Source organism: Anomaloglossus baeobatrachus, chromosome 3 (genome assembly GCF_048569485.1).
Source record: "Anomaloglossus baeobatrachus isolate aAnoBae1 chromosome 3, aAnoBae1.hap1, whole genome shotgun sequence".
NCBI lineage: Eukaryota > Metazoa > Chordata > Amphibia > Anura > Aromobatidae > Anomaloglossus > Anomaloglossus baeobatrachus.
The window spans coordinates 569317635-569334455 of NC_134355.1; positions in this window are offsets into that span (position 1 = coordinate 569317635).

The following is a 16821-nucleotide window of genomic DNA, read 5'->3' on the forward strand; positions in this document are numbered from 1 at the left end:
GAATGTGATTTTCTGATTTTCTATGGACATGATTCGCTTACTATGATTAGGATACATTGATCTGATAATAATATTGCTTCCAATATTTGCAAAGTAATTACTTCTATTTAAACATACTTTTTTGGGAAATATTGAAGCTCACAGATATAATTTAGGTCCAAGTATCTAGATATGTATACACAGACATGTAGCTGTCAGGGCATCTGCCTGCATCCGGGACTGCGGAGAGGGCAATCATCAGTCCTGCGTAATATGTTAGTCAGGGTCAATGCCAATTTAAAAAGTCATCTTGATCTGTCAGTTTCCTAGATCTGCACAATCAAAACCTCCTGATTAGTGACCGTGGGTCAGGAAAGTGCAATTAGGGTGAAACCAGACATGCCCTTGGTCACATGGCTGGACACAAAGCCAAAATTCCTCCCACTCATGGTGCTAATGGGCAATATTTATTCACAATTACAATTGTAGTGGTGGGCAGAATTTCAGCCTTCACGAGAACCCTGCATCTGTATTAAGCCTTATATATCTGTGATTAGAAAACGTGGAAGGAGCCATCACGTCAGCTGATTTCTTACAGTGACAGCTGCTTTCTCAACCCTTTCCTACCATGGCCAATTCTTTTTTGCGTGGTTCGCTTTTTCCTCACGTTCTTCCATGAGCTATAACTTTTTTTTATCTTTCCATGGACATAGCTGTATGAGGAAAAGAAGGAAAAATCCAGCATCCGCAGTTGAATTGTAGATTCAATCAAGCCCTCATATAGCTATAGTGCAACAAGAGAACAAGAACAGCTCACCATGTACTTGGAGCAAATGAGGGTGCGGTGCACGAAAACTCTGGACCGGGTATCAGGTAGCAAACACTTGGAAAAAGGAAAGATCCAACATGCGCACTTGAATTGTAGATTTAAACTTAGCTTTATTCATATGCCTTAAAAAAAACTGAGAAAAAACTAGACAAGGCCAAAGGTCTTCAGATTCCCTGATGAAGCTTCTATAGGTGAAACATGTGTAAACAAAGACAAAGATCTACACATTTCGAATAGGTGAGCTGCTCTTATTCATGACATCTCATGAATAAGAGCAGTACACCTCCTGGAAACACGAAAACTTTGTCCTTGTCTACACATGTTTTATCTCTATTTTTATGGCATATGAGGCTCATATGTTCCCCTGATGCAGCCTATATAGGTGAACAATGTTGGTGAGGCTTTACCTTTAGGATTTTAATAGCTAGTGCCAGGGCGGCATGTACTAATAATGACTGCTGACAAGAAAGACTATGCAACCATGAAATAATCACAGTAGGAGAGCTAAGATTATGCATCTCCATAAAGGGATTAGATGAGCTGTTCCTGCACTGTGTTCTTAAATGTATATACAGTGCATTTTATGTAATTTTTTAACAATTGAATGAATAAAAGTTAAGTTATATTTATATATATAGTTATACATGACACTTCATTCACCATCTTTCATTGACTTCTTAACACACTTTGGGTTCAGTCTTTCCCCAGTTTGTCAACAAACATAATGTTTCCCATCAGACTCAAATAAATTAATCTTGCTTTCATCATGAAAATGAACTGTAGACCACTTCTCCTCTGTCCACACAACACGCTCCTCACCAAAGGGGAGTCTAGCCTTTTGATTCTTCCTGGTCACTGCAGAGTGAACTTTCAGTCCAAATGTTTTTAAACGTCATGACACTGTATGATGAGATAGATCCTTACACTGTTACTTGCAGAACCGGTGATCAATTCCAGCTGCAGTGTTGAAATGATTACGATTACCCAGGCATTTTACTGTCCTCTCTTGTATTTGACTTTTGAGGGTGATCAGCCTCATTTGGGGACTTGAAAGAGTTTGTGATGTAGTAAAGATGCAATATTCTCAAAATCACAGACTTGGAACAACCAACTTCTCTTGCTATGGCTGATAGGGTCACCCCTTTCACCTTCATCTGGACAACCTGCTGCAGGAGGGTTTCAGTCACTTTGGAATGGCACACCATTTTTGTAAAGTCAGTGCACACTGGAAAGTTAGGCTGCCAGTTAAATAGGGTTTGTCAGATAATTAAGGAAATTAGCACCAGGTGCGAGATTAACATCAATAACTTGCAGGTATCTGAAAGTGTTCTCTAATTTTGATCAGTGATCTTTTTAATTTATCTCATTTACATTTTTTTGTGCTTTTGAATAAATTCAATTTATGAAATAAGCTTAAAATACTGCTAGTTTACTCATGTTAGAATATGGTCACATAGGACTATACAATGTGTGCAACATTTAGAAAATTGTGTGTTGTTCTCTAATTTTTATCTCTAGTGTATATACATAGTTGATCACATGTTGGGAAGAAGTTAAACTCACACAGGTATCAATTCAAGTAATTGGCTGATGTAAGAGCATGTGACATAGATAAAGTCTATGTATGCCACTGCAGAAGATCATGTACCGTCTGGCACTACTGTAGCCAACCAGTGATTAACTGCAGGGTTCAGGTGTTTAAACTGCATGGGGTCAGCGGCAGGGAAGTAATGAGGCCGAATGTGTCACTGCTTTTTAGTCTTTGCTTTTGTAACATTCACCATGCAGTAATAGTGACATTATAGCTATATTTTACAGGAAATTACAATTGCAATGAAACCAGATTCATAAAAATTATTATGTTTCACTACTTTTATATTGTGTCAACTCATTCAAAGAGTCACAACATTTGGATTTTTCCCATTATCAGAGCCGGATGGAAATTTTTCTGCAGTACATGAATATACCATTATTGTAATTTGTAGGTGGGCACCCTGTGAAAATTTTATATTGGAGCCTAGGAACTTCAAGTTTACATCTGAAAAGGGACGATGCTACATGACCAAAGGTTGCTAGTACTGCTGATACCTCACAGCATGACTAGTGATGGGCAAACCTGAACTGTAAAGTTTGAGGTCCATATCGAACACATAGTGCACATGATTCCGAACACAGGCTTTCCTGGGAAGCTCGTGTTAAAATTCGGGTCCAGGGGCTGTAATAAAAGCACATTATTAAAAAACATTATGATTATACTTACAGGTCCCGTGATGTGTCCTGCAGACTCTGTCTCCCGGCGCTTCTGCTTCCGGGTCCGATCATTAACTAAACTATGGACTCGGGTGAACCCTGACGTCACCGCAAACACGTCCAAAAACAGCCGAAGACTGCCTAGTGACGAGCAGTGCAGTGAATACCACCAGAAGTGAATGATTTGACCCGGAAGCAGAAGCGGCCGGGAGACAGCGGCTGACCGGGTCTACAGTACGCATCACGGGAGTGGTAAGTATAATGAAAATGTTTATTATTAACTACATTCTTTATTTTACAACCCCCCCACCCCATCACATAACTATAAAGTCCAAGTTCGGTGTTCGGACGAAAGTTTGCATTATCTAAGAACCTGAACTCGAACTTTACAAAAAGCTCGGGTGAGTCTCCCGATCCCAAACATCGGGGGGCTCGTCCATCACTACATGATACAAGTGAGTTGGGGCACATTATAGCCCCTGAGGTACAGCGACCGTGAGAAGCAAATCACAAAACGTCAAACCTAATTGGAATTTTTATAGAAGTGGCAATACCCCATGGGTTGTAATGTGACCCCTCTCACCTGCCTCACAATCATTGTCTTGCCCCAGCCTTAATTACAATGTTACTGGGAATTTCAAAAATTTGCTAATGTTAACCATTCCTCTGATTGTATTTGCAGCCGCTACATCTCTCCTACATTTAATCCTAAAAGAATATATGGAAAGCTCGAACCAAACTGTGAAGGTGACAGAATTCATCTTTCTTTCATTTACAAAGTCCTCCAGATTCCCGGTGCTACTCTTTATTATTTTCCTGATCCTCTATTTACTCATTATTTGTGTGAATATTTTAATGATTCTGGTTATAAAATTTGACATTCGGCTCCACACACCAATGTACTATTTTGTTTTCAACTTGTCTTTTCTAGACATATGTTACACTACAGCCATAATCCCACAAAGTCTTTCCAACTTATTGAGTAGTAGAGCGAGTATCTTATTTCTTGGCTGTGCCACTCAAATGTTCTGTAGTGTTAATTTTGGATCTGTGCAAATATTTATTGTGACCGCTATGGCATATGACCGTTATGTTGCTATATCTAACCCCCTACGTTATAAAACTGTCATGAGTTGGGCTGCATGCTCCGTCCTTCTGGGCATAGCGTGGGTAGTTGCCTTTATGATAGCCTTTACAATGGTTTTTTGTGTGTTCACAATCCCATTTTGCAGTTTGCCTGCAATTAGCCATTTTTATTGTGATGTTGCCCAGGTCTTGTTTTTGACTTGCACCGATGTACAAGGCCACAGAATAGCTGAGGTTACTACTTACTTACTGGGGCTAGGATTACTTACCATCCCATTTCTGCTTCTGGTTACATCCTATATGTATATAATCTCAGCTATACTGAAAATCCGTACCACTGAGGGTCGAAGGAAGGCCTTCTCCACATGTTCATCCCATCTCACTGTGGTTATTGTAGAATACTGTTGTCTTGGATTTATTTACTTCCGAACTAACGCAGACTACTCAATGGATAAGGACAGAGTATTTGTAATGACCTTTTTATATCTTTCTCCCATTTTAAATCCAGTGATCTACAGTATTAGAAACAAAGCAATAAAGGAAGGATTCAAGAAATTTGCTTCAAGTAATGTATTTTATGAATTGTCTAAATTTTTCTCATAACTCTTTGAACCCCCAGGTGCTTCACAGAATTTTATAATGTTGAACCTAGAAAATAAAAAATCATAATTACCCCTTAATAATGTTAGCCTCAAATTTTGCATTTTCACAAAGGTAACAGGAGAAAGTGCACCATACAATTTATTGTGCAATTTCTTCTGAGTATGTCGATATCCCATATGTGGTGGAAATTTACTGTTTGGGAACACAGCAGGGCTCAGAAGGGAAGTGGCACCATTTTGGCTGGAATAGATTGCGGACACAATGTCACGTTTTAAGATCTACTGACATGCCAAAACAGCAGAAACCCCCCACAAGTGAACCCATTCTGGAAATTACACCTCTCAATTAATTCATATTGGAGTGTAGTGAGCAATTTTAACCCTCAACCTGTTCACAAAATTGTATTGTATTGTATTGTATAATTGTATAAGAAGCTAGAATTTTTTCCCCCACTAAAATGTTGCTTTGGCTCCAAAGTTTTAATTTTTAAAAGGGTAGTAGGATAAACTGGACCATACAATTTGTTACACAATTTCTCCTAAGTGTGACAATATGTGGTGAAAAACTACTTTTAAGGCACAGTGCAAAGCTCAGAAAGGAAGGAGCATGATATTGGAGTTCAGATTTAGTTGAAATGTCACATTGGCAGAGCCCCTGAAATGCCAGATAAGCAGACCCCCCCTTATATGACCCCATTTTACAAAGTACACCCTTCAATGAATTCATCTAGGGCTGCAGTGAGCATGTTGACACCACAGGTATATCACAAAATGTTATACTATTGGGGGGTTTTATTTCTTAGGTAAGTACAATTACAGTGATACCAGATTTAGTTTTTTTTTTATAAAATAACTAGCTGTACTACCCGGCTTCGCCCGGGTTAATAACTATTGTTAACAAAATAGAATGTATTAACATTCCCGGGATAGTAACTGTCTCTGTTTCTCTCCCATTCTCTGTCTATCCCCCCCTCTGTATATATCTCTCTCTATCTCTTTGTCTGTCTGTCTCTTTCCCTGTCTGTCTCTGACTGTCTCTGTCTCTTTCTCCGTCTGTCTCAATCTCTTTCCCTGTCTGTCTGTCTATCTATCTCTTTCCCTGTCTGTCTGTCTATCTATCTCTGTCACTTTCCCTGTCTGTCTCTTTCCCTGTCTGTCTCTTTCCCTCTATTTCCCTGTCTGTCTCTTTCCCTCTCTTTCCCTGTCTGTCTCTTTCCCTCTGTCTCTTTCCCTGTGTCTGGCTCTTTGTCTGTCTCTTTACCTGTCTTTGTCTGTCTCTTACTCTGTCTGTCTCCTTCCCTCTCTTTCCCTGTATGTCTGTTTCCCTGTGTCTGTCTCTGACTCTTTGTCTGTCTCTTTACCTGTCTGTGTCTGTCTCTTAACCTGTCTCTCTCTTTCCCTGTCAGTCTGTCTCTTTGTCTGTGTCTGTCTCTTTGTGTCTGTCTCTTACCCTGTCTATGTCTGTTTCTTACCCTGTCTGTGTCTGCCTCTTTCCTTGTCTATGTCTGTCTCTTTCCCTGGCTGCATTGTGACACGCCAACATTCCATTTAAGGGCGTGGCTGTGCATTCTTCTGAAGTTCTGGCTGCACTGTGGCTCCCAGCTCCATTCGCGTTAATGGAGGCAGGTTTTTTGGTGAATAACTGTAAAGCGCAGGGTTAAAATTTCCCCTCAAAACATAGCCTATGAAGCTCTTGGGGTCCAGAAGTGTGAGTGTGCAAAATTTTGTAGCTGTAGCTGCGACGGTGCAGATGCCAATCTCGGACATACATACATACACACACACATACATACACACATTCAGCTTTATATATTAGATTTTTTTTGCATTACTGAATTTTGAACGCTCTAGTTTTTTTTCTCCTGAGAGAGTCATGTTTTGTGTGATGACTTAGTTTTTATTGGCACCATTTTGGGCCAGATAATATTTTTTGATCGCTTCTATTCTGCTTTTTGGGAGGCAGAATCGAGACTCAAGAAGAAACAGCAATTAAGGAATTGTTTCTTGTTTTGTTTTTTTTTTAATGCCATTTACTGTGACATAAAAGTGATGACAGCTTTATTCTTAGTTTCAGTGATATCACATTTATATATTTTTTTGTTTAGCTGCTTTTAAACCATAAAAGCAATTTTATAGGAAAAAAAATGTTTTTGCATTGCTGTATTCTGAGATCTAAAGCTGTTTTATTTGCTCACTAAGAGAGCTGTATAGTGACTTGTTTTTTGCAGGACAAGATGATATTTTTAGAGATACCATTTTTATTTACATATGACTTTTTGATTGTGTTTTATTTCACTTTTTTTGTCAGCTGTATGATGAAAAGACAGTTTTTGCTATGTTTTTCATGATTTTATTCTTTTTTTAAGGTTTTCACTCAAGAGGTTAACTAGTGTGGCAGTTTTATAGATCATGTTGTCCTGGATGTGGCGATGCTAAACTTTTTTTGTATATTTTTGTTTTTACAAAAATATGTGTATATATTGGTATCATATAATTTTCATTTTTGTCCGTTCTTTATTTTCTTATTTTTAAAATCACTTTTCATTTTTTTACTTTTATTTTATTTTTTACTTAGTCCCTATATGGGACATTAACTTTTATTACTCTGATCACTGGTATAATTCATTGCAATGCACCTGCATTGCAATACATTATACCTGTCAGTGAGACACGGAGAGAAGGCTCTCAGACCATGCTCCTGGCATGGTATAACAGACTTGCCATAGCTGGCTGACCCGGAGGTTGTCATGACAACCTCAGGTTGCCATGGCAATGATCAGGTCTTCGTGATGACATTGTGTTGTGGGTGTGCTGATCGAATGGCAGAGGGAGGGCATTCCGTCCCCCAACCTCCTAAATGTTGCGATCTCTATCAGTTTCGGCATTTACTGCACTTCTGGCTGTGAGAGATGGGACTCGGTTGTCACGTAAGCTGGACTCCTGGCGGCAATCGTGCAGGGCACAGGAGCCATTTTGTACCAATACTCGATCTGGAACCCCTATCCGACCATGACGTATAGGTACACCATATGTCATGAAGGGGTTAACATTGCTTAAGCATCTTTAGGATAGATCATTAATTTCTGATCAATGGGGGTGCAGCACCTGACATCTGCACCGATCAGCTGTTCCTGGTCCTGCTGTTGGCCAGAGCTACTAAGTTGCGGAGCTGCACATCTCCATCGATGGAATAATAGCCACAGCTGGGTACTGAACATCCACCCCCTATTGTTTCAAATTGCAGGATTAGTAATAGAGGTGTCTCATAGATACCTCCTATTACTAATCTACGGCTTTGTGACAGCTGACAAATCACAGCTGTCATTAATCGCTTATATTACCCCAATTGCCACCACACCAGGGCAGTCGGGAAAAGCTGGGTAAAGCTCAGAATTGTCTTATCTAATGGATTCTTCAATTCTGGGCAGCTGCGGGCTGGTATTTTTAGGCTGGGGGGCAACATCCATGACATCTCCCATCCTGATAATACTAGCCCCTACCTGGCTGGATATCAAAACTTGTGGGGACCCTATGTTTTTTCCCCTCTATTTTCATATCCAGCCACAGTAAAGCTCACAGGTGGGGCTGCAGTCTACAGCTGTTGTTTTACCAGTGCTGACTATCAAAATAGACAAAATAGAGCTGGAGCTTATGTAATTTTTTAAAATAATTTCTTTCTTTTTACACTACTATACAGCAGTCTGACTGCAACCAATCATAGACGCGAACACAGGGTGGTGGGCCAATCACAACACTGGGGATCAAAGATGGGTGGGGGAAGCAGTGAATATTTCTGACCCTTAATTCGCGGGCCCAGACGAGAGTCTGACTGCAGCGTGATCCTCCAGGAAACACCGTTAAACAGGGGTTATATAATTATCCTGCTCTTACTACCATTTAACTTCCACCACAGTCCTCTAGCGCTTACTACGGAAATTTTACCACCATGTTACAGCCCTGAACATCTCGTCCCCATTGACTTGTAATGGGTTTGTTCTTCTGGAGCAAGTTTGCTTGCCAAACTCGTTTTTTTTTTTCTCGTACTGTTTTGGCGAATCCGAATATCCACGGGTTCGCTGATCACTATTCATGAGCAATTATTTGAAGAGGAGTCACTGCAGAAATTTGGGCAAATTTACAAAATATGTCATTCTCCTCTTATCTGACAATTAGGTTTTTCCCGCATGAGATATTTTAAACGGAGTTATCCACACCCCTCCGTTGTCAGGGGCAATGATCCATTTATTTTTAATTAAAATAAATCTATCAGCAGGTTTTTGCTACCTAATCCGACAGTAGCATAATGTAGAGACGAGACAGGGACCCTGACAGAGACCCTGATTCCAGGGATGTGTCGTTTAATAGACTGCATAATTTAGTTTTAATACAAAATAGTTTTACCAGAGGTAGATTTTCATTAGGGAATCAGTAAACCTGCTGCCATGTAGTCCTCCATAATGAGAAGCTCTGTATAACCCCAACCGCACCACTAATTGGCAGTTTTCTGCCTATGCGCAGTGTACTCAGAAAGCTGCCAATCAGTGGTAAGAGCTGGGTTAAACAGAGTTCAGCATACTGAGAACTGCTAGATCTGCAGCAGAAAAATCAATGATTTTATCAGACGTACAGCAAGAAGCTCAGTAAGTATCACATCGCTGGAATCAGGGTGTCTGCCTGTACATTATGCTGCTCTCAGATGGGGTAGAGGAAATCTTGGGGATAAACTCCCTTTAATATTTGGGTCTGGGAAGATATTTGAACTGTTAGTAATTTTATCTAATTTGTTTGAAAAAGTATCAGTATTATACATAAGGTTACAAATGAAACCTAACTGTCCATTCAATGTTCTTCTTTGTAATTAACCCCTTAAGGACAATTGTTTGTTTTTGCACTTTTGTTTTCATCACCTTTTATTGCATTTTATTGCAATGTTGCAGAGGCCAAAAACACTTAATTCTGGCGTTTTGATTTTTTTCTCATATGCCATTAAATCAATCAAATTAATTTATTTAGCAATTTGATAGAACGGACGTTTGCGAACCCAGCTATACCAAATATGTGTATTTTTTAAATTGTTTTATTTTTAATGTGGCAAAAGGGGCTAATTTGAACTTTAGTATTTTTTGAATTTTTGTCAATCTTTTTTTCACTTTTATTTGTATTTCATAGTCCCATTAAGTGACTTGAACTAGCCATCATCCGATCATACACTGCTATGTATAGCTAAAATCACTATCTCCTATGAACGCCAGCCACGGGTCAGTGTTTACAGGAGTAACATAATGGCAGGCTCAGGGCAGACCCCTGACTGTCATGACAACACATCAGTATCCCGCGATAATGTCGCGGGCGAGGCAATGACAACATGGAATGACAAGATCCCCCCTTGGGCGCATGTTAAATGCCGACGTCAGAGATTGTTAAATGCACATTTTCCGTCATGTGCGGGGATAGGTGCGGGCTCTGCGTGCAAGCCTGCATCAAAGGCAGGGACATGACATATGATCTACAGTATATAAAAAAGTGAGTACACGCCTTACTTTTTTAAATATTTTATTATATCTTTTAATAGGACAGCACTGGAGTCCTGATACTTTGATACAATGTACAGTAGTCAGTGTACAGCTTGTATAACAGTGTAAATTTGGTGTGACCTCTAAATAACTCATCACACAGCCAATAATGTCAAAACCGCTTGTAAGAGGGTACCCGGTGCCCTGCAGCCCCCCTGAAGACGTCATGATTATTTTGTGTATTTATGTATGGGAAATGTTGTTTATATGTGTGCACTCTCACGTGCACTGTATTCAGGCACCACTAGGTGTCACTGCTCCCTGGTCCCTTAGCTCGGGGTTGGGATGGAGAATAGGGCTGAAGCAGTTAAAGGTTAAAACTGCCCAGCAACAGTTGGGATTAGTCAGATAGGGGGGGCACCATTTAATAGAGAGAAGAAGCTTTACCGGAGGGAGGTACACTTAGAGAAGTCCAGAGTAATTTGGTCAGACCCTCAGGCTCACCCCAGGAAACTCAGATCAAGTGGAAAAAGGAAACTCCTCAGTAGCTGGGTGCAGAAATAGGCACGCACCGACCCTGACATTGTGGGCCTTGAATCTAGTGGAATGTCCGGGAAGCAACTGACTCCAATAGGACTGGTCTAGGCGTGAGGTAACATAGACCTGGGTGAATGGGCCGTCATAGAGACAGTGATGAAGGAACTCCGTCCAGTGGTGTATCAAATCCCTTGTGGGAGGGGGCGCGATTAGATCCATGTGGGACTCCATAAATTTACTAACTGCCACTGTGGTGTTGCCAGGGGAAACAGACAGTCCTATAGTAGCCAGAGAGATGTGCAGGAGGGAGCAGTGTGTAGGAAAATGTGTAAAGAAACCAAAAAGCAACATGCCTGTAATGTTCAAGCTCTGTGCCCGCAGTGGATGTGCTCCACAGAAACTGTGTGAGTTATTCAGTAAAGAAATGTTAAACATTATCCTGGACTTTGTGTCTGATTTTGTACTGAGCAGGAGAATCTGCGGTGTCCCTGTGGAGGTGGCAGGAGTGCAACATAGAACAGGCTTCCCTGCCTGGAAGCAGGGCTTTGCCTCTGCCCACGACTACGGGACCCTGCCACCCCCACAACACCCCTAAGTGAAAATGACCAAAATGTGCCCAATTAGCCATTTTCCCTCCCCGGTTTCATGTGACTCGTTAGTGTTACAAGGTCTCAGCTCTGAATGGGGAGCAGGTATGTTACATTTGGTATTATCGCTCAAACACTCTCTCATACTGGTCACTGGTCACTGGAAGTTCAACATGGCACCTCATGGTAAAGAATTCTCTGCCAATCTGAAAAAAAGAATTGGTGCTCTACACAAAGATTGCGTATGCTATAAGTGTTACGTCCCCACCAGAGTCCGCTCCAGTGACATCTACTTTGATCACCAGGTGACGCCGTGTTCCTGCCGTGGATAGTGCTGGTGATGGGAGAGGAGTTGATGCCAGCGGTGCTGGTTGGCTCATCCACTGGGCTGGGTTTCCTTGGGATCTGCAGTACCACTGGCTGACTGTAGGTGGCATGTGTCTTCCAGCTGAAGTTACCATCATTCATCTACAACCAATGGGAAGACACCACACCCTTCTTATTACCCCTCCTGTCTGCTGACAACTTACAGAGATAGTTCTGTATTCCTGGTTCCTGTCCCGCCCTGTTCTGTTTAGTGATTCTGGTGTTCTGACTTCTGCTTGTTTCCTGACTACCCTCCTGCCTGCTGTTTATGTACGCTGCCCGATCCGGATTTGACCTCTACTTTGTTTTCTGATTACGTCCTTGCCTGCGTGATTCTGTCCCTGTTTTGCATTTCCCGATTCGACCCTGCCTGACTACTACTCTCATCGGACTGTAGCCTCCCACAGGTAGTGATCACCGGGGTTCTGTGTAATTCCAAATCCCTGTATAGGGGTTAAAAGGTTTCAGGGGTCTAGGGGTCCTGCTTGGTGAGTGGCTTTCCTCTAGCCTGTCCATTACAGGCTGTTTGAGTCTGTGGATCCAGGCAGGCGTTACAAAGAGTGTTTCATCAACGCTTCTGTCCAGGGGTGCTGACGCTTTCTTGCTCACTCCCCCATCTCCTGCATTTCACGATCTGTCCTGCAGTCCCCAGGTTTCCATCAACGCCCCGCACTCTGTATGTCAGGGGTGCCGACACTCTCTCACTGCTCCTCCGTCCTCTCTCACAGTGTCTGTCTTGTCCTCTGACTCCTGAAGCCTGTGCATGCAAAGCAGTGCTCTCAAGAGTGCGGTTAGGGTGCAGCAGCGCTGCTTTCCCTTCTCTGAAAGGGCCAGCATCACCTAACACAGAAGTGCCTCTCAGCCTGGCTGAGAGACACAGTGCATATTGGGAGGTGCCTATTGAAGATGTGATGTAGTTAGTCTGCTCATGGTAGTTGTCAGGTCCCTGTGCTTCTACCTACACTCCATATATTGTCTAGTGATTTTGTTTCTGCTTCCACCTGGTACTGTCAGTGAACCTGCCTATACCTGTGATGATCCCACCTATCTTTGCAAGCACCCATCCAAAAGTCTGTGTCCTGCAGTACCAGACTGCACCAGTCTGCACCATCCTCTAACTCATCCATACCAGTTCGTGGTCTCCAACCTGTGGCGCCAGCTGCCAAGGTATCGGATTCCCCGGGGCTGCCTTCTATCGTTTACCTACCAGTGTGTGTGTCTATTGCCACATCCTGTGGTTGTAATAAAGATTCAGTGGCCACTCAGGTTTACTCCTCCAGGTAAGCGATCGGTATCTTGGACCAGTGGATCCACTCCCTCCTCGTCCAGTTCACTGGGCACGACAATAAGGCGATTGCCAACAGCCTGAAACTGAGCTGCAGGATGGTGGCCAAGACCATACAGCGGTTTAACAAGACAGATTCCACTCAGAACAGGCATCACTGTTATCGACCAAATCAGTTGATTTTACATGCTCAGTGACATCCAAAATTTGTCTTTTCAAAATAGACGTATGAGTGCTGCAGAGGCTAAAGAGGTGGAGGGTCAGCATGTAAGTGCTCAGACCATATGTGGCGCCTGTGGACTTCAGGCGCCACAGGGTACTGCACCCCCATTAGGGTGTAGTACTTATTCCGGGTGCAGGGAAGGTCGATGCTGGTTTCCACTGACACAAACACACAGTAACATTGGATTGCCCTCCCCAATGGGGACCGGGTGAGGGTCAGATCACAGTAGGGGGTCACTACAGCGGTGGGTTTACAGGACGCCACTGCACCAGGGGCTACCCAGGTCCACTGGACTGGGGACTCAGGGTCAGGGTGAAGCAACCACCCGGGGGAGTCAGGAGCACAGTGGGAAGAGCAGGTTGACCTAGTGAGAGTAGTGAACCAGCCGGTGGCAGCGACTGGGGGCAACAGCTCAGAACACACAACACAAGTGCAACAGAGAGTTCAGCTTCAGACACAGAGCAGAGCGGACGTGCCGCGAGCAGCTCTGTGGGCCAACGCTGGGGAGAAGCAGGGCAGCTGCTTCCACAGGACTTGCGCTGTCGGGATACAGAATCCTAGGGCAGGCATACTTCAAGTTGTCTACCAGCTCTGCAAGGGTCGCAGGGAACAGCTAGAACAGTCACGCACCCGTCTCATGAGTCTGCAGCAAACAGCATATAGGATCTGGGGTTGAGGACCGGCCCCATAACGGAACCGCACTATCAGCATACAGAACGGGACACTTTACTGACACCGGAAACCTCAAGTGCTTTACGCCACGGGGTCCGATACTTAGCTCATTAAAAGAGGAAAGGACTCACAGGCTGACACACACACCGGACTTAACCTTTCATGGAGCTGGGATCAGCTGGAGTCCATTGTGGGAGAGAACGGTACCCTGGGCAGCGTCTGAAAGACTTGTGAGTAAAAAGAACTGGAACTGCAGCCCCTGTCTCTGCCTCTTTTTTACCGGCGCTATCGCCCAGCGGTGCAGCATCAACAGTGACTAGCCCCGCCATACTCCTCTGGCCCGTTCTGCCTGTGGGGAGTTATATCGTCCCATTTGCACCCGTCATCTGCCCCGGTGAGAGACCCTGCAGCGGCGGCCCTCATCCCTGGCCACGTATGACAGGTGGCGTTATGATCCTAATAGACTTTCCTAACCCCCGACTACTACTTCCATCCTCCCTGCCACCCTCCAATCCACCTTCCTGTATGCCTCGGGGCAACGGAACCGTGCCAGGCCACCCCGTGACAACGCAGAAGGAACTGCACCCCTGGCCCAGCAACAAGTAGGTTAAAACACCTACCCAGTGGGGCGCTACATTTTGCATTACAAAAAAGATATCCGTGCATATAGCAAAAACAGCAGACGCCATTGCTGCAAAGCTCGGGAACAAAAGGGGCATGTCTTCATGGGTGGAGCCTATGCCTTCCTCATTGCCGGTGGACGCAGGTAAGGAGATGTTCGTCGTTCCTGCGGTATCACACATAGCGATGTGTGCTGCCGCAGGAACGACGAACAACATCGTGCCTGCAGCAGCAACGATTTTTGGAAAAGGAGCGACGATTTTTCACGTTTTTGCACTCGTTGATCATCGCTCCTTGGTGTCACATGCTGCAATGTCGCTAATGGCGTCGGATGTGCTTCACTAGCGACGTGACCCTGACGATATATCGTTAGCGATGTCACAGTGTGTAAATGGCCCTTTTGGGCCATAACAAAATGCCATTTATTGCTCTACAGAAGGCAGTGTGGTTCATTTTTAAGAAGAATATTTTGAAATATCTGCCATGTAAATGGGAAGTGGTTTCTTCTAGGTTAGATTTCAACAGTCCATGCAGGAAAGTAGAATACTTTGTAAAGAATAAAGTACAATGTCAAAAAACAGGAATTCAAGTAGAAAATACTTACTGATAGCAGCTGTGTAATTCATTGTGAAAAGGTCTGAAAGGGTAAAATTATTTAAAAGTAAGAGGGGATTTTTTTTTTATACTTTCGGTCACTGAACTCAGTAAAAATATCTAAAAAATTCCATCACGTACAGTTTATTCACAAAGACTGACTCCATAAGCTTTTTCTTGCACCCTACTTTGACCCTTTGCGTGATCTTTGGTGGATGATATTGGTGTCACTAGGTTGGTTATAAACTAATGGATGCTGCGCTGAGATGGGCTACTGTGGGCAAAAAAGATTTTCTTAACCCAGTTTCCACTGTGGTGGAGTCCATAGCTCCCAATTATTGCATATCTTTCATTTTACGAAAGCTGCACTGTGATTGGCTGTTATGGTGAGCAATAGAGATGAGTGAACTTTTGCAATAAAGGTTCGCCAATCTCAAATTCTGTATGAGCCTTGGCCGGTTTGGCTCGGGCTTGGAAAACCTAACACTTTTCCCAAAAGTCATCGATGTTCGGTTTTGTTCCATATCTGTTTGTGGCTTTTTTTAATACTTTACTATTACTTTGGCTACTAAAGTGGTGCTGCATGATGAGTAGGGGGACATGTTTTATGGGGGAGGTCAAAGGAGCGACTGACTTTTTTTTTTTCTTAATTTTATGTGGGGATTTTCCAGCAGCCAATCAGGGCGCAGAAAGCATCCACAATGTTCAAACACAAGGGCTTGTGTCATTGGCTACCTACATCACATATTCCCCTCTATATAAAATGCAGACATGCAGTATTGGTGCCATTTTGTGATTGCTAAAGATTAGGTTAAGATTAAGATTAAAGATGCTGCCTCCGCTGCTGCTAGACAGTTAGCTTAGATAGGGGTTTAGTCACAGGTAGTTGAGATACTTTCAATGTAGGAAAATAGTGTAGAATAGGGAAGTGCAGTGTACGGAACGCTGTGTGCTACAATCGCCATTTCATCACCTAGTAATAACTTTGTGCTCCAGCTAAAACTTGCTATTTCTGCATCTAAATAGAGCCACATATGTGTTCCAGCTCCAATCATCTAAATAGGGCGACATCTGTGTTGCAGGTTCAAAATGCTATTTCTGCATCTATATAGGGCCATATCTGTGTCGCAGCTTCAAATTGCTATTTCTGCATCTAAATAAGGCCACATCTGTGCTTCCAGGTCAAAATTGTCACCTAAATAGTGAGTGCTAATTTAATGATAGGTGACTGACAGGTGTCAGACTAGGGTTGTGAAACAACTGCTTAAAAGAGGGAAAGGGTATCTCAAACATTATATGAACAAGAGAAAACGCAAAAAGTGGCTTAAAGGGAAATAGCAATACATTCTTTATTATAAGTAGCAAGTGCTTTACATAAATTTACATAGAATATATCAAAATTGCACAAAAAAGGAGAGATGTTAGGTCAACAGATACATGTGTACAATTGTATATCAAAACTGTATATGCATGTTTACAATGTGAGTTTTTAAGACTCAATACAATCAGCCCTGTGAAATACCCATAAAGTGTCATGTGCAATATATATGGCAATGTGTTCCACTGGGGTCATTGACTCAGAGTGGACATAATTTATATTGTCTTATTGCTCCCTACCCATCTATTAAAGTGCTATGTGCAACGTATACAATAATATACTCCATCATTAGTATGAAT